Source organism: Aquarana catesbeiana, linkage group LG06 (assembly GCF_042186555.1).
Source record: "Aquarana catesbeiana isolate 2022-GZ linkage group LG06, ASM4218655v1, whole genome shotgun sequence".
Classification (NCBI taxonomy): domain Eukaryota; kingdom Metazoa; phylum Chordata; class Amphibia; order Anura; family Ranidae; genus Aquarana; species Aquarana catesbeiana.
In genome coordinates this window covers 227,087,825-227,113,159 of record NC_133329.1, presented here as the reverse complement: position 1 = coordinate 227,113,159, position 25,335 = coordinate 227,087,825, and positions in this window count along the sequence as shown.

Here is a 25,335-nt window from a genome sequence, read left to right as displayed (position 1 = left end):
TATATATCTAACTATATATATATATAAATATATATATATATCTAACTATATATATATATATAAATATATATATATATCTAACTATATATATATATATATATATATATATATATATATATATATATATATATATATATATATATATATATATATATATATATATATATATATATATATATAAACGAGAGAGAGAGAGAGAGAGAGAAATATATATATATATAGAGAGAGAGAAATATAGAGATAGGTAGATAGATAGATATAGAAATTTAAAACATTCTTTTGGAAGATTTGAAGTTATCTTAATTTTTTGGCTTTACATTTAGTTAGATAGTTTGAGATTTTGTTCCAGATATAGAGAGAGATCAAAAGATTATTAACTATATTTTGAGATATTGATATCTATCTATCCGATATCTCTTTCTAATTTTAAATATTGAGGTAAAATAGGAACTCTACACAAACCACTTCATTACAAATGTTGGAAAATTACTATGTACTAAAATATCTGTGTGCTAATTAGATTAAAATAATTTTTTGTTTCACATAGGGGAAAAATCACTCAGCCAACCCAAAGCAAAACATGATTGGGAAATAAGCCCAAGTCCCATTGAGGATGTGGAGGAAGGAGAGGTGGGCGACATGGGCACCCCACCAGGTCAGTGTCTGACACACCAGCTTACGGTAATCTATGCATGGCTGCCTTTTATTTTATGTAATTTTTCTACTCTATTTTAGGTGATCTGGTTGTGCTGGAGTCAAGCAACAGCGCCACCCCCGAGGATGTTAATGAACTTTGCGACATGGGCACCCCACCAGGTCAGTGTCTGAGACACCAGCTTTATGGTAAGGTAAACTTATGTGTGCATATTTCTAAACATATTTTTTTTTTCATTCCACTTTAGGTCCAACTGACTATTTTACCCCAGACAGTGCCCAACGGCTAATTGCTCAAATCATGGCCTGGAATGGGGAGATCGATCAAATGCGGAATCGGCTGGATCGTATGCAGCAGGAAATGAAGGACATGATTGATGTTTTGGGTCGAATCTAAATGCCCTTTTTTAAACCCCAAAACATCAATCATGTCCTTCATTTCCTGTTTTGCTGACCCCATTCTGGGCCTTCTCTTTTTTGTTTTGGCCAGAACATAAATGGCTGTTTAAGCTAATGTAAAAAAGGAGGGCTGTTTCTTGTAAATACCTCACAAATCCACAAAAAAATAAAAATTGATTTTCAAAAAAACACAAAAAATCAAAAAAATAAAAAACTTGATTTTAAAAAAACAAAAAAAAGAAAAAACTTGATTTTAAAAAACCAAAAAAAAAAAAAAACTTGATTTAAAAAAACCAAAAAAAAGAAAAAACTTGATTTTAAAAAAACAAAAAAAAAAAAAAACTTGATTTTAAAAAAACCCAAAAAAAAAAAAAAAATTGATTTTAAAAAACCAAAAAAAATAAAAAAATAGATTTTAAAAAACCAAAAAAAAGAAAAAACTTGATTTTAAAAAACCAAAAAAAATAAAAAAATAGATTTTAAAAAACCAAAAAAAATAAAAAAATAGATTTTAAAAAACCAAAAAAAAAAAAAAAATTGATTTTAAAAAACCAAAAAAAAATAAAAAACATGATTAAAAAAAAAAAAAAAATTAAAAAACACTTGATTTTAAAAAACCAAAAAAACAAAAATATACAAACTTTATTCAAAAAAAATAAAAACAAAAATAACTTGCTAAAAAAATAAAAACATAAACACAAAAATTGCTTTAAAAACAAAAAAAAAAAAAAAAACACAAAACAAAACTTGATTTTCCCAAAACCAAAAAAAAAGCCTGTTTGTGAAAATCAAAAAGCCAAAAATATTTTTTTGTGGATTTAGGTATAAATATTTAGATATAATTATATTTTGCTACATTATTAAGATATCATTCTATTTTTGTCAATGAACATTTTATACTAAATGCAGAACTGAATGCATAACAACCATTAATAAAAACATCTCCTTATAGGAATTAAATAAATGTGTGGTTTGTTATTTCAAGGCTCAGTATCATTTTAGTTATAATTGTAAAAAAGTTGTTTACAGTGGCAATGGAGCTTATTTAGACATTTAAAATTACAATACAGTTGGCACTACAACTGCTCGACCATAACCTAGGAGACAGCCCAAAAGAAAGGCAAGCAATAAATATAATGCAAGATTTCATCAATAATTTTTTTATTGTCAAAAATTATATATCCTGGCCCATTGCAATGGCCCCCCTACCCATAAAATAATTAATATATTGCTGTCTAACTTGACGGGCACTTTGGGGGGCCAAGCCAGTACGGACAGTATCCAGGCCTGGAAGGTTGGCTTCTATTTGTCCGGCCTCAGGCCCAACTGTGCCTATATAATTTGGAGCATGCTTATTTAAAAAGTTGTGCAGAATGCAGCACGATAAAACAATAAAATTAAGTTTGTATTCCGCCAAATTAATGGCTGTTTGAAACAGGCGGAACCGGCTGGCCAGAATTCCAAACGCATTCTCAACCACTCTTCTAGCTCTGGCCAGCCGGTAATTAAAAACCCTCCTCTCCGGGGTGAGTGTTCTTTGGGGGAATGGCCTCATGAGGTGCTTGCTGAGAGCGAAGGCTTCATCGGCAATGAAGACAAAGGGGAGTCCTTCCACGTTATCCTCATCAGGTGGCAATCCCAGGCCACCACTCTGGAGACGCTGGCAGAACTCCGTCTGGGCAAATACTCCTCCATCCGACATCCGGCCATTCTTCCCCACGTCCACATATAAAAAATCATAGTGTGCCGACACCACCGCCATTAAAACAATACTGTGGAACCCCTTATAATTAAAATAATATGACCCCGAATGGGGTGGTGGCACAATGTGGACATGTTTCCCATCTATAGCCCCTCCACAATTGGGAAAGTCCCAACGGCTGGCAAAATGGGATGCCACAGTCTGCCATTCCTGTGGCGTTGAAGGAAACTGGGAAATCAAAAAAGAAAACCAAAATCAATTAATTTGTAAGCTAACATTGCAAGAAAATTAGACAATTAAAAACATTATTCCCCAGCATCAGTATAACATTCAATAATTTAATTGTTCTGGAATAACTAATATGGAAAGGCACACTTATCAGATTGCTCACCCCCTCTGATGGAACATTGATTACATTTTAGGGGATTGTGAAATCCCTAAAAAAAATTACTTTGAGGACACGCAGGAATTTAGGGACTAAAAAGGCTACAAGACTGCAGTTGTCGCACTCTGCAGGTGCAGTTGCTAACCAGCTTACAGTAAATGAGGTAATGTAAAAAGGCATTCATGTTGCAAGGAGTACACAATCACATGCAAGGGCAATTAATGAAAACACTTTGAGGCTTGCATATGATTTGATGATGGAAATCAGCAGAGCTTCTGCTCATTTACTAAAGCACTGGAACAAATGCACTTGTAGAGTGCACATGCATTTTGCAAAGTGCCACATATATTTGCTTTAGACAAATCAACACCACAGAACATTCCAGCAAATTTTAACGAGGGTGGGGGTGGGGGGGTTGTGAAATCTAGATAATTGCTCATTAGCAGCAAACTATTTGGAGTGAGTTTAGGTGGGGGGGGGGGGGGGTTGTGAAATCTAGATAATTGCTCATTAGCAGCAAACTATTTGGAGTGAGTTTAGGTGGGGGGGGGGGGGTTGTGAAATCTAGATAATTGCTCATTAGCAGCAAACTATTTGGAGTGAGTTTAGGTGGGGGGGGGGGGGGGGTTGTGAAATCTAGATAATTGCTCATTAGCAGCAAACTAAATACACTCAAACAAAATACATTCCAAATGAGTAGACTAGGTGGATATGTTCCCATCACTTCATGCTGGGAAGGTTATTGAAGGAAAATATACATGCATGACAAAAAATAACAGGAAAAAAATCCAGCATGTGTGAGGATAAAAAGGGGACATTCACACTATATTGCAATGATGGTAAGTAGTGTTTGAAGCAAGAAATACATTATATTATCAAAGATTACATAAAAGAACATGTGATGCTAATAAAAGAAAAATATCTTACCTTAATATAGTCCTTCTGCAGGACCTGTATGATGGCAGAACAGGTCTCTGGGATAATGATCCCCAGAGCCTGGGGGGAGATGCCTGTCGAGAACTTAAGGTCCTGCAGGCTTCTCCCTGTGGCCAAATACCGCAAGGTAGCGACCAGCCTCTGCTCCGGAGTGATGGCTTGCCTCATGCAGGTATCCTGCCTGCTGATATAGGGGGTCAGCAAAGCCAACAAACGGTCAAAAACGGGGTCCGTCATCCGGAGAAAGTTCCTGAAATCCTCAGGATTATTCTCACGGATCTCACGGAGCAAAGGCATGTGACAGAACTGGTCACGCTGAAGCAACCAATTCTTGGTCCATGAACTCCTCCTCGCCCTGTTCATGGACTGGTCTTGGGCTGAAGAATAAACTACAGCACCAAGCACATACAATGCACGAGCTCGACGACGAGTACGTACAGGTAACATGGCTTCAAAACGGTCGGCTGGTCAGAACGCACTAAACAGAACGCACTGAAGAACAGCAAGGCCTGTGAAGAACGACCTGAAAATCAGGAACGAGCGGCCAATAAAACAAAGATTTCTCAATGCCAACTGACCAAACGCACTGAAAAGCAGATACAAACCTCACAAGCACAGACTGAACAACAGTTAAAACGAACTGAAAAATACGAGTCTCACAAGCGCGAATCGTCTCTCACCAAACTTCTACTAACACGAGATAAACACGAGATTAGCAGAAGGAGCCCAAAGGGTGTCGTACGGGCTATTGAACTTCCGTTTTATAGTCTCGTCGGACTTGGTGTACGTCACCGCGTACTAGGCTGTCGTACTTTTGTGTGGTCGTGTGTGCGCAAGTCCGTTCGTAACAAAGTCTGCCGCAAGTCCGCCGAAGGTACGTCGGAAGTCTGTCGGACAGGCTGTCGGACTTTTGTAGACGAAAAGTCCGACCGTGTGTACGCGGCATTAGAGTATACAAGTCTTGCTGTCTGTTGGTGTGTGTTGCTGTCTGTTGGTGTGTGTTGCTGTCTGTTGGTGTTTGCTGGGTTGCATTTTGGGGACTTTTCCTTTTAGTTTTTAATTTGCCTTTTGCCGTCACTTTTTAAATATCTTTTTTTTTTTTCTTGTTTCATCAGTCTATCAATTAAGGGGTGTGGTTAATTGCTCACAGGTGCCTATTTAACTTGTTGTAGGACTCAGTCTGAGCGTGCTCAGTTTGAAGCTGTGGAGCTTGGTGTAAGTGGAGCTGGATTAAGTGGGAGTTAAAAACAAGTGTTAGAGTATACAAGTCTTGCTGTCTGTTGGTGTGTGTTGCTGTCTGTTGGTGTGTGTTGCTGTCTGTTGGTGTTTGCTGGGTTGCATTTTGGGGACTTTTCCTTTTAGTTTTTAATTTGCCTTTTGCTGTCACTTTTTAAATAGCTTTTTTTTTTTTTTTTTTCTTGTTTCATCAGTCTATCAATTAAGGGGTGTGGTTAATTGCTCACAGGTGCCTATTTAACTTGTTGTAGGACTCAGTCTGAGCGTGCTCAGTTTGAAGCTGTGGAGCTTGGTGTAAGTGGAGCTGGATAAAGTGGGAGTTAAAAACAAGTGTTAGAGTATACAGGTCTTGCTGTCTGTTGGTGTGTGTTGCTGTCTGTTTTTGTGTGTTGCTGTCTGTTGGTGTGTGTTGCTGTCTGTTGGTGTGTGTTGCTGTCTGTTGGTGTTTGCTGGGTTGCATTTTGGGGACTTTTCCTTTTAGTTTTTAATTTGCCTTTTGCTGTCACTTTTTAAATAGCTTTTTTTTTTTTTTTCTTGTTTCATCAGTCTATCAATTAAGGGGTGTGGTTAATTGCTCACAGGTGCCTATTTAACTTGTTGTAGGACTCAGTCTGAGCGTGCTCAGTTTGAAGCTGTGGAGCTTGGTGTAAGTGGAGCTGGATTAAGTGGGAGTTAAAAACAAGTGTTAGAGTATACAAGTCTTGCTGTCTGTTGGTGTGTGTTGCTGTCTGTTGGTGTGTGTTGCTGTCTGTTGGTGTTTGCTGGGTTGCATTTTGGGGACTTTTCCTTTTAGTTTTTAATTTGCCTTTTGCTGTCACTTTTTAAATAGCTTTTTTTTTTTTTTTTTTCTTGTTTCATCAGTCTATCAATTAAGGGGTGTGGTTAATTGCTCACAGGTGCCTATTTAACTTGTTGTAGGACTCAGTCTGAGCGTGCTCAGTTTGAAGCTGTGGAGCTTGGTGTAAGTGGAGCTGGATAAAGTGGGAGTTAAAAACAAGTGTTAGAGTATACAGGTCTTGCTGTCTGTTGGTGTGTGTTGCTGTCTGTTTTTGTGTGTTGCTGTCTGTTGGTGTGTGTTGCTGTCTGTTGGTGTGTGTTGCTGTCTGTTGGTGTTTGCTGGGTTGCATTTTGGGGACTTTTCCTTTTAGTTTTTAATTTGCCTTTTGCTGTCACTTTTTAAATAGCTTTTTTTTTTTTTTTCTTGTTTCATCAGTCTATCAATTAAGGGGTGTGGTTAATTGCTCACAGGTGCCTATTTAACTTGTTGTAGGACTCAGTCTGAGCGTGCTCAGTTTGAAGCTGTGGAGCTTGGTGTAAGTGGAGCTGGATTAAGTGGGAGTTAAAAACAAGTGTTAGAGTATACAAGTCTTGCTGTCTGTTGGTGTGTGTTGCTGTCTGTTGGTGTGTGTTGCTGTCTGTTGGTGTTTGCTGGGTTGCATTTTGGGGACTTTTCCTTTTAGTTTTTAATTTGCCTTTTGCTGTCACTTTTTAAATAGCTTTTTTTTTTTTTTTTTTTTTCTTGTTTCATCAGTCTATCAATTAGGGGGTGTGGTTAATTGCTCACAGGTGCCTATTTAACTTGTTGTAGGACTCAGTCTGAGCGTGCTCAGTTTGAAGCTGTGGAGCTTGGTGTAAGTGGAGCTGGATTAAGTGGGAGTTAAAAACAAGTGTTAGAGTATACAAGTCTTGCTGTCTGTTGGTGTGTGTTGCTGTCTGTTGGTGTGTGTTGCTGTCTGTTGGTGTTTGCTGGGTTGCATTTTGGGGACTTTTCCTTTTAGTTTTTAATTTGCCTTTTGCTGTCACTTTTTAAATAGCTTTTTTTTTTTTTTTTTTTTTCTTGTTTCATCAGTCTATCAATTAAGGGGTGTGGTTAATTGCTCACAGGTGCCTTTTTAACTTGTTGTAGGACTCAGTCTGAGCGTGCTCAGTTTGAAGCTGTGGAGCTTGGTGTAAGTGGAGCTGGATTAAGTGGGCGTTAAAAACAAGTGTTAGAGTATACAAGTCTTGCTGTCTGTTGGTGTGTGTTGCTGTCTGTTGGTGTTTGCTGGGTTGCATTTTGGGGACTTTTCCTTTTAGTTTTTAATTTGCCTTTTGCTGTCACTTTTTAAATAGCTTTTTTTTTTTTTTTCTTGTTTCATCAGTCTATCAATTAAGGGGTGTGGTTAATTGCTCACAGGTGCCTATTTAACTTGTTGTAGGACTCAGTCTGAGCGTGCTCAGTTTGAAGCTGTGGAGCTTGGTGTAAGTGGAGCTGGATTAAGTGGGAGTTAAAAACAAGTGTTAGAGTATACAAGTCTTGCTGTCTGTTGGTGTGTGTTGCTGTCTGTTGGTGTGTGTTGCTGTCTGTTGGTGTTTGCTGGGTTGCATTTTGGGGACTTTTCCTTTTAGTTTTTAATTTGCCTTTTGCTGTCACTTTTTAAATAGCTTTTTTTTTTTTTTTTTTTTTCTTGTTTCATCAGTCTATCAATTAAGGGGTGTGGTTAATTGCTCACAGGTGCCTATTTAACTTGTTGTAGGACTCAGTCTGAGCGTGCTCAGTTTGAAGCTGTGGAGCTTGGTGTAAGTGGAGCTGGATTAAGTGGGAGTTAAAAACAAGTGTTAGAGTATACAAGTCTTGCTGTCTGTTGGTGTGTGTTGCTGTCTGTTGGTGTGTGTTGCTGTCTGTTGGTGTTTGCTGGGTTGCATTTTGGGGACTTTTCCTTTTAGTTTTTAATTTGCCTTTTGCTGTCACTTTTTAAATAGCTTTTTTTTTTTTTTTTTTTTTCTTGTTTCATCAGTCTATCAATTAAGGGGTGTGGTTAATTGCTCACAGGTGCCTTTTTAACTTGTTGTAGGACTCAGTCTGAGCGTGCTCAGTTTGAAGCTGTGGAGCTTGGTGTAAGTGGAGCTGGATTAAGTGGGCGTTAAAAACAAGTGTTAGAGTATACAAGTCTTGCTGTCTGTTGGTGTGTGTTGCTGTCTGTTGGTGTTTGCTGGGTTGCATTTTGGGGACTTTTCCTTTTAGTTTTTAATTTGCCTTTTACTGTCACTTTTTAAATAGCTTTTTTTTTTTTTTTTTTTTTCTTGTTTCATCAGTCTATCAATTAAGGGGTGTGGTTAATTGCTCACAGGTGCCTATTTAACTTGTTGTAGGACTCAGTCTGAGCGTGCTCAGTTTGAAGCTGTGGAGCTTGGTTTAAGTGGAGCTGGATTAAGTGGGAGTTAAAAACAAGTGTTAGAGTATACAAGTCTTGCTGTCTGTTGGTGTGTGTTGCTGTCTTTTGGTGTGTGTTGCTGTCTGTTGGTGTTTGCTGGGTTGCATTTTGGGGACTTTTCCTTTTAGTTTTTAATTTGCCTTTTGCCGTCACTTTTTAAATATCTTTTTTTTTTTTCTTGTTTCATCAGTCTATCAATTAAGGGGTGTGGTTAATTGCTCACAGGTGCCTATTTAACTTGTTGTAGGACTCAGTCTGAGCGTGCTCAGTTTGAAGCTGTGGAGCTTGGTGTAAGTGGAGCTGGATTAAGTGGGAGTTAAAAACAAGTGTTAGAGTATACAAGTTTTGCTGTCTGTTGGTGTGTGTTGCTGTCTGTTGGTGTGTGTTGCTGTCTGTTGGTGTGTGTTGCTGTCTGTTGGTGTTTGCTGGGTTGCATTTTGGGGACTTTTCCTTTTAGTTTTTAATTTGCCTTTTGCTGTCACTTTTTAAATAGCTTTTTTTTTTTTTTTTTTTTCTTGTTTCATCAGTCTATCAATTAAGGGGTGTGGTTAATTGCTTACAGGTGCCTATTTAACTTGTTGTAGGACTCAGTCTGAGCGTGCTCAGTTTGAAGCTGTGGAGCTTGGTGTAAGTGGAGCTGGATTAAGTGGGAGTTAAAAACAAGTGTTAGAGTATACAAGTCTTGCTGTCTGTTGGTGTGTGTTGCTGTCTGTTGGTGTGTGTTGCTGTCTGTTGGTGTTTGCTGGGTTGCATTTTGGGGACTTTTCCTTTTAGTTTTTAATTTGCCTTTTGCCGTCACTTTTTAAATATCTTTTTTTTTTTTCTTGTTTCATCAGTCTATCAATTAAGGGGTGTGGTTAATTGCTCACAGGTGCCTATTTAACTTGTTGTAGGACTCAGTCTGAGCGTGCTCAGTTTGAAGCTGTGGAGCTTGGTGTAAGTGGAGCTGGATTAAGTGGGAGTTAAAAACAAGTGTTAGAGTATACAAGTCTTGCTGTCTGTTGGTGTGTGTTGCTGTCTGTTGGTGTGTGTTGCTGTCTGTTGGTGTTTGCTGGGTTGCATTTTGGGGACTTTTCCTTTTAGTTTTTAATTTGCCTTTTGCTGTCACTTTTTAAATAGCTTTTTTTTTTTTTTTTTTCTTGTTTCATCAGTCTATCAATTAAGGGGTGTGGTTAATTGCTCACAGGTGCCTATTTAACTTGTTGTAGGACTCAGTCTGAGCGTGCTCAGTTTGAAGCTGTGGAGCTTGGTGTAAGTGGAGCTGGATAAAGTGGGAGTTAAAAACAAGTGTTAGAGTATACAGGTCTTGCTGTCTGTTGGTGTGTGTTGCTGTCTGTTTTTGTGTGTTGCTGTCTGTTGGTGTGTGTTGCTGTCTGTTGGTGTGTGTTGCTGTCTGTTGGTGTTTGCTGGGTTGCATTTTGGGGACTTTTCCTTTTAGTTTTTAATTTGCCTTTTGCTGTCACTTTTTAAATAGCTTTTTTTTTTTTTTTCTTGTTTCATCAGTCTATCAATTAAGGGGTGTGGTTAATTGCTCACAGGTGCCTATTTAACTTGTTGTAGGACTCAGTCTGAGCGTGCTCAGTTTGAAGCTGTGGAGCTTGGTGTAAGTGGAGCTGGATTAAGTGGGAGTTAAAAACAAGTGTTAGAGTATACAAGTCTTGCTGTCTGTTGGTGTGTGTTGCTGTCTGTTGGTGTGTGTTGCTGTCTGTTGGTGTTTGCTGGGTTGCATTTTGGGGACTTTTCCTTTTAGTTTTTAATTTGCCTTTTGCTGTCACTTTTTAAATAGCTTTTTTTTTTTTTTTTTTTTTTCTTGTTTCATCAGTCTATCAATTAAGGGGTGTGGTTAATTGCTCACAGGTGCCTATTTAACTTGTTGTAGGACTCAGTCTGAGCGTGCTCAGTTTGAAGCTGTGGAGCTTGGTGTAAGTGGAGCTGGATTAAGTGGGAGTTAAAAACAAGTGTTAGAGTATATAAGTCTTGCTGTCTGTTGGTGTGTGTTGCTGTCTGTTGGTGTGTGTTGCTGTCTGTTGGTGTTTGCTGGGTTGCATTTTGGGGACTTTTCCTTTTAGTTTTTAATTTGCCTTTTGCTGTCACTTTTTAAATAGCTTTTTTTTTTTTTTTTTTCTTGTTTCATCAGTCTATCAATTAAGGGGTGTGGTTAATTGCTCACAGGTGCCTATTTAACTTGTTGTAGGACTCAGTCTGAGCGTGCTCAGTTTGAAGCTGTGGAGCTTGGTGTAAGTGGAGCTGGATTAAGTGGGAGTTAAAAACAAGTGTTAGAGTATACAAGTCTTGCTGTCTGTTGGTGTGTGTTGCTGTCTGTTGGTGTGTGTTGCTGTCTGTTGGTGTTTGCTGGGTTGCATTTTGGGGACTTTTCCTTTTAGTTTTTAATTTGCCTTTTGCTGTCACTTTTTAAATAGCTTTTTTTTTTTTTTTTTCTTGTTTCATCAGTCTATCAATTAAGGGGTGTGGTTAATTGCTCACAGGTGCCTATTTAACTTGTTGTAGGACTCAGTCTGAGCGTGCTCAGTTTGAAGCTGTGGAGCTTGGTGTAAGTGGAGCTGGATTAAGTGGGAGTTAAAAACAAGTGTTAGAGTATACAAGTCTTGCTGTCTGTTGGTGTGTGTTGCTGTCTGTTGGTGTGTGTTGCTGTCTGTTGGTGTTTGCTGGGTTGCATTTTGGGGACTTTTCCTTTTAGTTTTTAATTTGCCTTTTGCTGTCACTTTTTAAATAGCTTTTTTTTTTTTTTTTTCTTGTTTCATCAGTCTATCAATTAAGGGGTGTGGTTAATTGCTCACAGGTGCCTATTTAACTTGTTGTAGGACTCAGTCTGAGCATGCTCAGTTTGAAGCTGTGGAGCTTGGTGTAAGTGGAGCTGGATTAAGTGGGAGTTAAAAACAAGTGTTAGAGTATATAAGTCTTGCTGTCTGTTGGTGTGTGTTGCTGTCTGTTGGTGTGTGTTGCTGTCTGTTGGTGTGTGTTGCTGTCTGTTGGTGTTTGCTGGGTTGCATTTTGGGGACTTTTCCTTTTAGTTTTTAATTTGCCTTTTCCTGTCACTTTTTAAATAGCTTTTTTTTTTTTTTTTTTTTCTTGTTTCATCAGTCTATCAATTAAGGGGTGTGGTTAATTGCTCACAGGTGCCTATTTAACTTGTTGTAGGACTCAGTCTGAGCGTGCTCAGTTTGAAGCTGTGGAGCTTGGTGTAAGTGGAGCTGGATTAAGTGGGAGTTAAAAACAAGTGTTAGAGTATACAAGTCTTGCTGTCTGTTGGTGTGTGTTGCTGTCTGTTGGTGTGTGTTGCTGTCTGTTGGTGTTTGCTGGGTTGCATTTTGGGGACTTTTCCTTTTAGTTTTTAATTTGCCTTTTGCTGTCACTTTTTAAATAGCTTTTTTTTTTTTTTTTTTTTCTTGTTTCATCAGTCTATCAATTAAGGGGTGTGGTTAATTGCTCACAGGTGCCTATTTAACTTGTTGTAGGACTCAGTCTGAGCGTGCTCAGTTTGAAGCTGTGGAGCTTGGTGTAAGTGGAGCTGGATTAAGTGGGAGTTAAAAACAAATGTTAGAGTATACAAGTCTTGCTGTCTGTTGGTGTGTGTTGCTGTCTGTTGGTGTGTGTTGCTGTCTGTTGGTGTTTGCTGGGTTGCATTTTGGGGACTTTTCCTTTTAGTTTTTAATTTGCCTTTTGCCGTCACTTTTTAAATATCTTTTTTTTTTTTTCTTGTTTCATCAGTCTATCAATTAAGGGGTGTGGTTAATTGCTCACAGGTGCCTATTTAACTTGTTGTAGGACTCAGTCTGAGCGTGCTCAGTTTGAAGCTGTGGAGCTTGGTGTAAGTGGAGCTGGATTAAGTGGGAGTTAAAAACAAGTGTTAGAGTATACAAGTCTTGCTGTCTGTTGGTGTGTGTTGCTGTCTGTTGGTGTGTGTTGCTGTCTGTTGGTGTTTGCTGGGTTGCATTTTGGGGACTTTTCCTTTTAGTTTTTAATTTGCCTTTTGCTGTCACTTTTTAAATAGCTTTTTTTTTTTTTTTTTTTTTTTTCTTGTTTCATCAGTCTATCAATTAAGGGGTGTGGTTAATTGCTCACAGGTGCCTATTTAACTTGTTGTAGGACTCAGTCTGAGCGTGCTCAGTTTGAAGCTGTGGAGCTTGGTGTAAGTGGAGCTGGATTAAGTGGGAGTTAAAAACAAGTGTTAGAGTATACAAGTCTTGCTGTCTGTTGGTGTGTGTTGCTGTCTGTTGGTGTGTGTTGCTGTCTGTTGGTGTTTGCTGGGTTGCATTTTGGGGACTTTTCCTTTTAGTTTTTAATTTGCCTTTTGCTGTCACTTTTTAAATAGCTTTTTTTTTTTTTTTTTTTTCTTGTTTCATCAGTCTATCAATTAAGGGGTGTGGTTAATTGCTCACAGGTGCCTATTTAACTTGTTGTAGGACTCAGTCTGAGCGTGCTCAGTTTGAAGCTGTGGAGCTTGGTTTAAGTGGAGCTGGATTAAGTGGGAGTTAAAAACAAGTGTTAGAGTATACAAGTCTTGCTGTCTGTTGGTGTGTGTTGCTGTCTGTTGGTGTGTGTTGCTGTCTGTTGGTGTGTGTTGCTGTCTGTTGGTGTTTGCTGGGTTGCATTTTGGGGACTTTTCCTTTTAGTTTTTAATTTGCCTTTTGCTGTCACTTTTTAAATAGCTTTTTTTTTTTTTTTTTTTTTTTTCTTGTTTCATCAGTCTATCAATTAAGGGGTGTGGTTAATTGCTCACAGGTGCCTATTTAACTTGTTGTAGGACTCAGTCTGAGCGTGCTCAGTTTGAAGCTGTGGAGCTTGGTGTAAGTGGAGCTGGATTAAGTGGGAGTTAAAAACAAGTGTTAGAGTATACAAGTCTTGCTGTCTGTTGGTGTGTGTTGCTGTCTGTTGGTGTGTGTTGCTGTCTGTTGGTGTTTGCTGGGTTGCATTTTGGGGACTTTTCCTTTTAGTTTTTAATTTGCCTTTTGCTGTCACTTTTTAAATAGCTTTTTTTTTTTTTTTTTTTTCTTGTTTCATCAGTCTATCAATTAAGGGGTGTGGTTAATTGCTCACAGGTGCCTATTTAACTTGTTGTAGGACTCAGTCTGAGCGTGCTCAGTTTGAAGCTGTGGAGCTTGGTTTAAGTGGAGCTGGATTAAGTGGGAGTTAAAAACAAGTGTTAGAGTATACAAGTCTTGCTGTCTGTTGGTGTGTGTTGCTGTCTGTTGGTGTGTGTTGCTGTCTGTTGGTGTGTGTTGCTGTCTGTTGGTGTTTGCTGGGTTGCATTTTGGGGACTTTTCCTTTTAGTTTTTAATTTGCCTTTTGCTGTCACTTTTTAAATATCTTTTTTTTTTTTTCTTGTTTCATCAGTCTATCAATTAAGGGGTGTGGTTAATTGCTCACAGGTGCCTATTTAACTTGTTGTAGGACTCAGTCTGAGCGTGCTCAGTTTGAAGCTGTAGAGCTTGGTGTAAGTGGAGCTGGATTAAGTGGGAGTTAAAAACAAGTGTTAGAGTATACAAGTCTTGCTGTCTGTTGGTGTGTGTTGCTGTCTGTTGGTGTGTGTTGCTGTCTGTTGGTGTTTGCTGGGTTGCATTTTGGGGACTTTTCCTTTTAGTTTTTAATTTGCCTTTTGCTGTAACTTTTTAAATAGCTTTTTTTTTTTTTTTTTTTTTTTTTTTCTTGTTTCATCAGTCTATCAATTAAGGGGTGTGGTTAATTGCTCACAGGTGCCTATTTAACTTGTTGTAGGACTCAGTCTGAGTGTGCTCAGTTTGAAGCTGTGGAGCTTGGTGTAAGTGGAGCTGGATTAAGTTGGAGTTAAAAACAAGTGTTAGTGTATACAAGTCTTGCTGTCTGTTGGTGTTTGTTGCTGTCTGTTGGTGTGTGTTGCTGTCTGTGGGTGTGTGTTGCTGTCTGTGGGTGTGTGTTGCTGTCTGTTGGTGTGTGTTGCTGTCTGTTAGTGTGTGTTGCTGTCTGTTGGTGTTTGCTGGGTTGCATTTTGGGGACTTTTCCTTTTAGTTTTTAATTTGCCTTTTGCTGTCACTTTTTAAATAGCTTTTTTTTTTTTCTTGTTTCATCAGTCTATCAATTAAGGGGTGTGGTTAATTGCTCACAGGTGCCTATTTAACTTGTTGTAGGACTCAGTCTGAGCGTGCTCAGTTTGAAGCTGTGGAGCTTGGTGTAAGTGGAGCTGGATTAACTGGGAGTTAAAAACAAGTGTTAGAGTAAACAAGTCTTGCTGTCTGTTGGTGTGTGTTGCTGTCTGTTGCTGTCTGTTGGTGTGTGTTGCTGTCTGTTGGTGTGTGTTGCTGTCTGTTGGTGTGTGTTGCTGTCTGTTGGTGTTTGCTGGGTTGCATTTTGGGGACTTTTCCTTTTAGTTTTTAATTTGCCTTTTGCTGTCACTTTTTAAATAGCTTTTTTTTTTTTTCTTGTTTCATCAGTCTATCAATTAAGGGGTGTGGTTAATTGCTCACAGGTGCCTATTTAACTTGTTGTAGGACTCAGTCTGAGCGTGCTCAGTTTGAAGCTGTGGAGCTTGGTGTAAGTGGAGCTGGATTAAGTTGGAGTTAAAAACAAGTGTTAGTGTATACAAGTCTTGCTGTCTGTTGGTGTGTGTTGCTGTCTGTTGGTGTGTGTTGCTGTCTGTGGGTGTGTGTTGCTGTCTGTGGGTGTGTGTTGCTGTCTGTTGGTGTGTGTTGCTGTCTGTTAGTGTGTGTTGCTGTCTGTTGGTGTTTGCTGGGTTGCATTTTGGGGACTTTTCCTTTTAGTTTTTAATTTGCCTTTTGCTGTCACTTTTTAAATAGCTTTTTTTTTTTTCTTGTTTCATCAGTCTATCAATTAAGGGGTGTGGTTAATTGCTCACAGGTGCCTATTTAACTTGTTGTAGGACTCAGTCTGAGCGTGCTCAGTTTGAAGCTGTGGAGCTTGGTGTAAGTGGAGCTGGATTAACTGGGAGTTAAAAACAAGTGTTAGAGTAAACAAGTCTTGCTGTCTGTTGGTGTGTGTTGCTGTCTGTTGCTGTCTGTTGGTGTGTGTTGCTGTCTGTTGGTGTGTGTTGCTGTCTGTTGGTGTTTGCTGGGTTGCATTTTGGGGACTTTTCCTTTTAGTTTTTAATTTGCCTTTTGCTGTCACTTTTTAAATAGCTTTTTTTTTTTTTCTTGTTTCATCAGTCTATCAATTAAGGGGTGTGGTTAATTGCTCACAGGTGCCTATTTAACTTGTTGTAGGACTCAGTCTGAGCGTGCTCAGTTTGAAGCTGTGGAGCTTGGTTTAAGTGGAGCTGGATTAAGTGGGAGTTAAAAACAAGTGTTAGAGTATACAAGTCTTGCTGTCTGTTGGTGTGTGTTGCTGTCTGTTGGTGTGTGTTGCTGTCTGTTGGTGTTTGCTGGGTTGCATTTTGGGGACTTTTCCTTTTAGTTTTTAATTTGCCTTTTGCTGTCACTTTTTAAATAGCTTTTTTTTTTCTTGTTTCATCAGTCTATCAATTAAGGGGTGTGGTTAATTGCTCACAGGTGCCTATTTAACTTGTTGTAGGACTCAGTCTGAGCGTGCTCAGTTTGAAGCTGTGGAGCTTGGTGTAAGTGGAGCTGGATTAAGTGGGAGTTAAAAACAAGTGTTAGAGTATACAAGTCTTGCTGTCTGTTGGTGTGTGTTGCTGTCTGTTGGTGTGTGTTGCTGTCTGTTGGTGTTTGCTGGGTTGCATTTTGGGGACTTTTCCTTTTAGTTTTTAATTTGCCTTTTGCTGTCACTTTTTAAATAGCTTTTTTTTTTTTCTTGTTTCATCAGTCTATCAATTAAGGGGTGTGGTTAATTGCTCACAGGTGCCTATTTAACTTGTTGTAGGACTCAGTCTGAGCGTGCTCAGTTTGAAGCTGTGGAGCTTGGTGTAAGTGGAGCTGGATTAAGTGGGAGTTAAAAACAAGTGTTAGAGTATACAAGTCTTGCTGTCTGTTGGTGTGTGTTGCTGTCTGTTGGTGTGTGTTGCTGTCTGTTGGTGTTTGCTGGGTTGCATTTTGGGGACTTTTCCTTTTAGTTTTTAATTTGCCTTTTGCTGTCACTTTTTAAATAGCTTTTTTTTTTTTTCTTGTTTCATCAGTCTATCAATTAAGGGGTGTGGTTAATTGCTCACAGGTGCCTATTTAACTTGTTGTAGGACTCAGTCTGAGCGTGCTCAGTTTGAAGCTGTAGAGCTTGGTGTAAGTGGAGCTGGATTAAGTGGGAGTAAAAAACAAGTGTTAGAGTATACAAGTCTTGCTGTCTGTTGGTGTGTGCTGCTGTCTGTTGCTGTCTGTTGGTGTGTGTTGCTGTCTGTTGGTGTGTGTTGCTGTCTGTTGGTGTTTGCTGGGTTGCATTTTGGCACTTTTCCTTTTAGTTTTTAATTTGCCTTTTGCTGTCACTTTTTAAATAGCTTTTTTTTTTTTTTTTTTCTTGTTTCATCAGTCTATCAATTAAGGGGTGTGGTTAATTGCTCACAGGTGCCTATTTAACTTGTTGTAGGACTCAGTCTGAGCGTGCTCAGTTTGAAGCTGTGGAGCTTGGTGTAAGTGGAGCTGGATTAAGTGGGAGTTAAAAACAAGTGTTAGAGTATACAAGTCTTGCTGTCTGTTGGTGTGTGTTGCTGTCTGTTGGTGTGTGTTGCTGTCTGTTGGTGTGTGTTGCTGTCTGTTGGTGTTTGCTGGGTTGCATTTTGGGGACTTTTCCTTTTAGTTTTTAATTTGCCTTTTGCTGTCACTTTTTAAATAGCTTTTTTTTTTTTTTTCTTGTTTCATCAGTCTATCAATTAAGGGGTGTGGTTAATTGCTCACAGGTGCCTATTTAACTTGTTGTAGGACTCAGTCTGAGCGTGCTCAGTTTGAAGCTGTGGAGCTTGGTGTAAGTGGAGCTGGATTAAGTGGGAGTTAAAAACAAGTGTTAGAGTATACAAGTCTTGCTGTCTGTTGGTGTGTGTTGCTGTCTGTTGGTGTGTGTTGCTGTCTGTTGGTGTTTGCTGGATTGCATTTTGGGGACTTTTCCTTTTAGTTTTTAATTTGCCTTTTGCTGTCACTTTTTAAATAGCTTTTTTTTTTTTTTTTTTTTTCTTGTTTGATCAGTCTATCAATTAAGGGGTGTGGTTAATTGCTCACAGGTGCCTATTTAACTTGTTGTAGGACTCAGTCTGAGCGTGCTCAGTTTGAAGCTGTGGAGCTTGGTGTAAGTGGAGCTGGATTAAGTGGGAGTTAAAAACAAATGTTAGAGTATACAAGTCTTGCTGTCTGTTGGTGTGTGTTGCTGTCTGTTGGTGTGTGTTGCTGTCTGTTGGTGTTTGCTGGGTTGCATTTTGGGGACTTTTCCTTTTAGTTTTTAATTTGTCTTTTGCTGTCACTTTTTAAATAGCTTTTTTTTTTTTTTTTTTTTCTTGTTTCATCAGTCTATCAATTAAGGGGTGTGGTTAATTGCTCACAGGTGCCTATTTAACTTGTTGTAGGACTCAGTCTGAGCGTGCTCAGTTTGAAGCTGTGAAGCTTGGTGTAAGTGGAGCTGGATTAAGTGGGAGTTAAAAACAAGTGTTAGAGTATAGAAGTCTTGCTGTTTGTTGGTGTGTGTTGCTGTCTGTTGGTGTGTGTTGCTGTCTGTTGGTGTGTGTTGCTCTCTGTTGGTGTTTGCTGGGTTGGGTTTTGGGGACTTTTCCTTTTAGTTTTTAATTTGCCTTTTGCTGTCACTTTTTAAATAGCTTTTTTTTTTTTTTTTTCCTTGTTTCATCAGTCTATCAATTAAGGGGTGTGGTTAATTGCTCACAGGTGCCTATTTAACTTGTTGTAGGACTCAGTCTGAGCGTGCTCAGTTTGAAGCTGTGGAGCTTGGTGTAAGTGGAGCTGGATTAAGTGGGAGTTAAAAACAAGTGTTAGAGTATACAAGTCTTGCTGTCTGTTGGTGTGTGTTGCTGTCTGTTTTTGTGTGTTGCTGTCTGTTGGTGTGTGTTGCTGTCTGTTGGTGTGTGTTGCTGTCTGTTGGTGTTTGCTGGGTTGCATTTTGGGGACTTTTCCTTTTAGTTTTTAATTTGCCTTTTGCTGTCACTTTTTAAATAGCTTTTTTTTTTTTTTTTTTCTTGTTTCATCAGTCTATCAATTAAGGGGTGTGGTTAATTGCTCACAGGTGCCTATTTAACTTGTTGTAGGACTCAGTCTGAGCGTGCTCAGTTTGAAGCTGTGGAGCTTGGTGTAAGTGGAGCTGGATTAAGTGGGAGTTAAAAACAAGTGTTAGAGTATACAAGTCTTGCTGTCTGTTGGTGTGTGTTGCTGTCTGTTGGTGTGTGTTGCTGTCTGTTGGTGTGTGTTGCTGTCTGTTGGTGTGTGTTGCTGTCTGTTGGTGTTTGCTGGGTTGCATTTTGGGGACTTTTCCTTTTAGTTTTTAATTTGCCTTTTGCTGTCACTTTTTAAATAGCTTTTTTTTTTTTCTTGTTTCATCAGTCTATCAATTAAGGGGTGTGGTTAATTGCTCACAGGTGCCTATTTAACTTGTTGTAGGACTCAGTCTGAGCGTGCTCAGTTTGAAGCTGTGGAGCTTGGTGTAAGTGGAGCTGGATTAAGTGGGAGTTAAAAACAAGTGTTAGAGTATACAAGTCTTGCTGTCTGTTGGTGTGTGTTGCTGTCTGTTGGTGTGTGTTGCTGTCTGTTGGTGTTTGCTGGGTTGCATTTTGGGGACTTTTCCTTTTAGTTTTTAATTTGCCTTTTGCTGTCACTTTTTAAATAGCTTTTTTTTTTTTTCTTGTTTCATCAGTCTATCAATTAAGGGGTGTGGTTAATTGCTCACAGGTGCCTATTTAACTTGTTGTAGGACTCAGTCTGAGTGTGCTCAGTTTGAAGCTGTGGAGCTTGGTGTAAGTGGAGCTGGATTAAGTTGGAGTTAAAAACAAGTGTTAGTGTATACAAGTCTTGCTGTCTGTTGGTGTGTGTTGCTGTCTGTTGGTGTGTGTTGCTGTCTGTGGGTGTGTGTTGCTGTCTGTGGGTGTGTGTTGCTGTCTGTTGGTGTGTGTTGCTGTCTGTTAGTGTGTGTTGCTGTCTGTTGGTGTTTGCTGGGTTGCATTTTGGGGACTTTTCCTTTTAGTTTTTAATTTGCCTTTTGCTGTCACTTTTTAAATAGCTTTTTTTTTTTCTTGTTTCATCAGTCTATCAATTAAGGGGTGTGGTTAATTGCTCACAGGTGCCTATTTAACTTGTTGTAGGACTCAGTCTGAGCGTGCTCAGTTTGAAGCTGTGGAGCTTGGTTTAAGTGGAGCTGGATTAAGTGGGAGTTAAAAACAAGTGTTAGAGTATACAAGTCTTGCTGTCTGTTGGTGTGTGTTGCTGTCTGTTGGTGTGTGTTGCTGTCTGTTAGTGTGTGTTACTGTCTGTTGGTGTTTGCTGGGTTGCATTTTGGGGACTTTTCCTTTTAGTTTTTAATTTGCCTTTTGCTGTCACTTTTTAAATAGCTTTTTTTTTTTTTTTTCTTGTTTCATCAGTCTATCAATTAAGGGGTGTGGTTAATTGCTCACAGGTGCCTATTTAACTTGTTGTAGGACTCAGTCTGAGCGTGCTCAGTTTGAAGCTGTGGAGCTTGGTGTAAGTGGAGCTGGATTAAGTGGGAGTTAAAAACAAGTGTTAGAGTATACAAGTCTTGCTGTCTGTTGGTGTGTGTTGCTGTCTGTTGGTGTGTGTTGCTGTCTGTTGGTGTTTGCTGGGTTGCATTTTGGGGACTTTTCCTTTTAGTTTTTAATTTGCCTTTTGCTGTCACTTTTTAAATAGCTTTTTTTTTTTTTTTTTTTTTCTTGTTTCATCAGTCTATCAATTAAGGGGTGTGGTTAATTGCTCACAGGTGCCTATTTAACTTGTTGTAGGACTCAGTCTGAGCGTGCTCAGTTTGAAGCTGTGGAGCTTGGTGTAAGTGGAGCTGGATTAAGTGGGAGTTAAAAACAAGTGTTAGAGTATATAAGTCTTGCTGTCTGTTGGTGTGTGTTGCTGTCTGTTGGTGTGTGTTGCTGTCTGTTGGTGTGTGTTGCTGTCTGTTGGTGTTTGCTGGGTTGCATTTTGGGGACTTTTCCTTTTAGTTTTTAATTTGCCTTTTGCTGTCACTTTTTAAATAGCTTTTTTTTTTTTTTTTTCTTGTTTCATCAGTCTATCAATTAAGGGGTGTGGTTAATTGCTCACAGGTGCCTATTTAACTTGTTGTAGGACTCAGTCTGAGCGTGCTCAGTTTGAAGCTGTGGAGCTTGGTTTAAGTGGAGCTGGATTAAGTGGGAGTTAAAAACAAGTGTTAGAGTATACAAGTCTTGCTGTCTGTTGGTGTGTGTTGCTGTCTGTTGGTGTGTGTTGCTGTCTGTTGGTGTGTGTTGCTGTCTGTTGGTGTTTGCTGGGTTGCATTTTGGGGACTTTTCCTTTTAGTTTTTAATTTGCCTTTTGCTGTCACTTTTTAAATAGCTTTTTTTTTTTTTCTTGTTTCATCAGTCTATCAATTAAGGGGTGTGGTTAATTGCTCACAGGTGCCTATTTAACTTGTTGTAGGACTCAGTCTGAGCGTGCTCAGTTTGAAGCTGTGGAGCTTGGTGTAAGTGGAGCTGGATTAAGTGGGAGTTAAAACAAGTGTTAGAGTATACAAGTCTTGCTGTCTGTTGGTGTGTGTTGCTGTCTGTTGGTGTGTGTTGCTGTCTGTTGGTGTTTGCTGGGTTGCATTTTGGGGACTTTTCCTTTTAGTTTTTAATTTGCCTTTTGCTGTCACTTTTTAAATATCTTTTTTTTTTTTTCTTGTTTCGTCAGTCTATCAATTAAGGGGTGTGGTTAATTGCTCACAGGTGCCTATTTAACTTGTTGTAGTACTCAGTCTGAGCGTGCTCAGTTTGAAGCTGTGGAGCTTGGTGTAAGTGGAGCTGGATTAAGTGGGAGTTAAAAACAAGTGTTAGAGTATACAAGTCTTGCTGTCTGTTGGTGTGTGTTGCTGTCTGTTGGTGTGTGTTGCTGTCTGTTGGTGTTTGCTGGGTTGCATTTTGGGGACTTTTCCTTTTAGTTTTTAATTTGCCTTTTGCTGTCACTTTTTAAATAGCTTTTTTTTTTTTTTTTTTTTCTTGTTTCATCAGTCTATCAATTAAGGGGTGTGGTTAATTGCTCACAGGTGCCTATTTAACTTGTTGTAGGACTCAGTCTGAGCGTGCTCAGTTTGAAGCTGTGAAGCTTGGTGTAAGTGGAGCTGGATTAAGTGGGAGTTAAAAACAAGTGTTAGAGTATAGAAGTCTTGCTGTTTGTTGGTGTGTGTTGCTGTCTGTTGGTGTGTGTTGCTGTCTGTTGGTGTGTGTTGCTCTCTGTTGGTGTTTGCTGGGTTGCGTTTTGGGGACTTTTCCTTTTAGTTTTTAATTTGACTTTTGCTGTCACTTTTTAAATAGCTTTTTTTTTTTTTTTTTTTTTTTCTTGTTTCATCAGTCTATCAATTAAGGGGTGTGGTTAATTGCTCACAGGTGCCTATTTAACTTGTTGTAGGACTCAGTCTGAGCGTGCTCAGTTTGAAGCTGTGGAGCTTGGTGTAAGTGGAGCTGGATTAAGTGGGAGTTAAAAACAAGTGTTAGAGTATACAAGTCTTGCTGTCTGTTGGTGTGTGTTGCTGTCTGTTTTTGTGTGTTGCTGTCTGTTGGTGTGTGTTGCTGTCTGTTGGTGTGTGTTGCTGTCTGTTGGTGTTTGCTGGGTTGCATTTTGGGGACTTTTCCTTTTAGTTTTTAATTTGCCTTTTGCTGTCACTTTTTAAATAGCTTTTTTTTTTTTTCTTGTTTCATCAGTCTATCAATTAAGGGGTGTGGTTAATTGCTCACAGGTGCCTATTTAACTTGTTGTAGGACTCAGTCTGAGTGTGCTCAGTTTGAAGCTGTGGAGCTTGGTGTAAGTGGAGCTGGATTAAGTTGGAGTTAAAAACAAGTGTTAGTGTATACAAGTCTTGCTGTCTGTTGGTGTGTGTTGCTGTCTGTTGGTGTGTGTTGCTGTCTGTGGGTGTGTGTTGCTGTCTGTGGGTGTGTGTTGCTGTCTGTTGGTGTGTGTTGCTGTCTGTTAGTGTGTGTTGCTGTCTGTTGGTGTTTGCTGGGTTGCATTTTGGGGACTTTTCCTTTTAGTTTTTAATTTGCCTTTTGCTGTCACTTTTTAAATAGCTTTTTTTTTTTTTCTTGTTTCATCAGTCTATCAATTAAGGGGTGTGGTTAATTGCTCACAGGTGCCTATTTAACTTGTTGTAGGACTCAGTCTGAGCGTGCTCAGTTTGAAGCTGTGGAGCTTGGTGTAAGTGGAGCTGGATTAACTGGGAGTTAAAAACAAGTGTTAGAGTATACAAGTCTTGCTGTCTGTTGGTGTGTGTTGCTGTCTGTTGCTGTCTGTTTGTGTGTGTTGCTGTCTGTTGGTGTGTGTTGCTGTCTGTTGGTGTGTGTTGCTGTCTGTTGGTGTTTGCTGGGTTGCATTTTGGGGACTTTTCCTTTTAGTTTTTAATTTGCCTTTTGCTGTCACTTTTTAAATAGCTTTTTTTTTTTTTTCTTGTTTCATCAGTCTATCAATTAAGGGGTGTGGTTAATTGCTCACAGGTGCCTATTTAACTTGTTGTAGGACTCAGTCTGAGCGTGCTCAGTTTGAAGCTGTGGAGCTTGGTTTAAGTGGAGCTGGATTAAGTGGGAGTTAAAAACAAGTGTTAGAGTATACAAGTCTTGCTGTCTGTTGGTGTGTGTTGCTGTCTGTTGGTGTGTGTTGCTGTCTGTTGGTGTGTGTTGCTGTCTGTTGGTGTTTGCTGGGTTGCATTTTGGGGACTTTTCCTTTTAGTTTTTAATTTGCCTTTTGCTGTCACTTTTTAAATAGCTTTTTTTTTTTTTTTTTCTTGTTTCATCAGTCTATTAATTAAGGGGTGTGGTTAATTGCTCACAGGTGCCTATTTAACTTGTTGTAGGACTCAGTCTGAGCGTGCTCAGTTTGAAGCTGTGGAGCTTGGTGTAAGTGGAGCTGGATTAAGTGGGAGTTAAAAACAAGTGTTAGAGTATACAAGTCTTGCTGTCTGTTGGTGTGTGTTGCTGTCTGTTGGTGTGTGTTGCTGTCTGTTGGTGTTTGCTGGGTTGCATTTTGGGGACTTTTCCTTTTAGTTTTTAATTTGCCTTTTGCTGTCACTTTTTAAATAGCTTTTTTTTTTTTTTTTTTTTTCTTGTTTCATCAGTCTATCAATTAAGGGGTGTGGTTAATTGCTCACAGGTGCCTATTTAACTTGTTGTAGGACTCAGTCTGAGCGTGCTCAGTTTGAAGCTGTGGAGCTTGGTGTAAGTGGAGCTGGATTAAGTGGGAGTTAAAAACAAGTGTTAGAGTATATAAGTCTTGCTGTCTGTTGGTGTGTGTTGCTGTCTGTTGGTGTGTGTTGCTGTCTGTTGGTGTTTGCTGGGTTGCATTTTGGGGACTTTTCCTTTTAGTTTTTAATTTGCCTTTTGCTGTCACTTTTTAAATAGCTTTTTTTTTTTTTTTTTTTTTTCTTGTTTCATCAGTCTATCAATTAAGGGGTGTGGTTAATTGCTCACAGGTGCCTATTTAACTTGTTGTAGGACTCAGTCTGAGCGTGCTCAGTTTGAAGCTGTGGAGCTTGGTTTAAGTGGAGCTGGATTAAGTGGGAGTTAAAAACAAGTGTTAGAGTATACAAGTCTTGCTGTCTGTTGGTGTGTGTTGCTGTCTGTTGGTGTGTATTGCTGTCTGTTGGTGTGTGTTGCTGTCTGTTGGTGTTTGCTGGGTTGCATTTTGGGGACTTTTCCTTTTAGTTTTTAATTTGCCTTTTGCTGTCACTTTTTAAATAGCTTTTTTTTTTTTTTCTTGTTTCATCAGTCTATCAATTAAGGGGTGTGGTTAATTGCTCACAGGTGCCTATTTAACTTGTTGTAGGACTCAGTCTGAGCGTGCTCAGTTTGAAGCTGTGGAGCTTGGTGTAAGTGGAGCTGGATTAAGTGGGAGTTAAAAACAAGTGTTAGAGTATACAAGTCTTGCTGTCTGTTGGTGTGTGTTGCTGTCTGTTGGTGTGTGTTGCTGTCTGTTGGTGTTTGCTGGGTTGCATTTTGGGGACTTTCCCTTTTAGTTTTTAATTTGCCTTTTGCTGTCACTTTTTAAATATCTTTTTTTTTTTTTCTTGTTTCGTCAGTCTATCAATTAAGGGGTGTGGTTAATTGCTCACAGGTGCCTATTTAACTTGTTGTAGTACTCAGTCTGAGCGTGCTCAGTTTGAAGCTGTGGAGCTTGGTGTAAGTGGAGCTGGATTAAGTGGGAGTTAAAAACAAGTGTTAGAGTATACAAGTCTTGCTGTCTGTTGGTGTGTGTTGCTGTCTGTTGGTGTGTGTTGCTGTCTGTTGGTGTTTGCTGGGTTGCATTTTGGGGACTTTTCCTTTTAGTTTTTAATTTGCCTTTTGCTGTCACTTTTTAAATAGCTTTTTTTTTTTTTTTTTTCTTGTTTCATCAGTCTATCAATTAAGGGGTGTGGTTAATTGCTCACAGGTGCCTATTTAACTTGTTGTAGGACTCAGTCTGAGCGTGCTCAGTTTGAAGCTGTGGAGCTTGGTGTAAGTGGAGCTGGATTAAGTGGGAGTTAAAAACAAGTGTTAGAGTATACAAGTCTTGCTGTCTGTTGGTGTGTGTTGCTGTCTGTTGGTGTGTGTTGCTGTCTGTTGGTGTTTGCTGGGTTGCATTTTGGGGACTTTTCCTTTTAGTTTTTAATTTGCCTTTTGCCGTCACTTTTTAAATATCTTTTTTTTTTTTTCTTGTTTCATCAGTCTATTAATTAAGGGGTGTGGTTAATTGCTCACAGGTGCCTATTTAACTTGTTGTAGGACTCAGTCTGAGCGTGCTCAG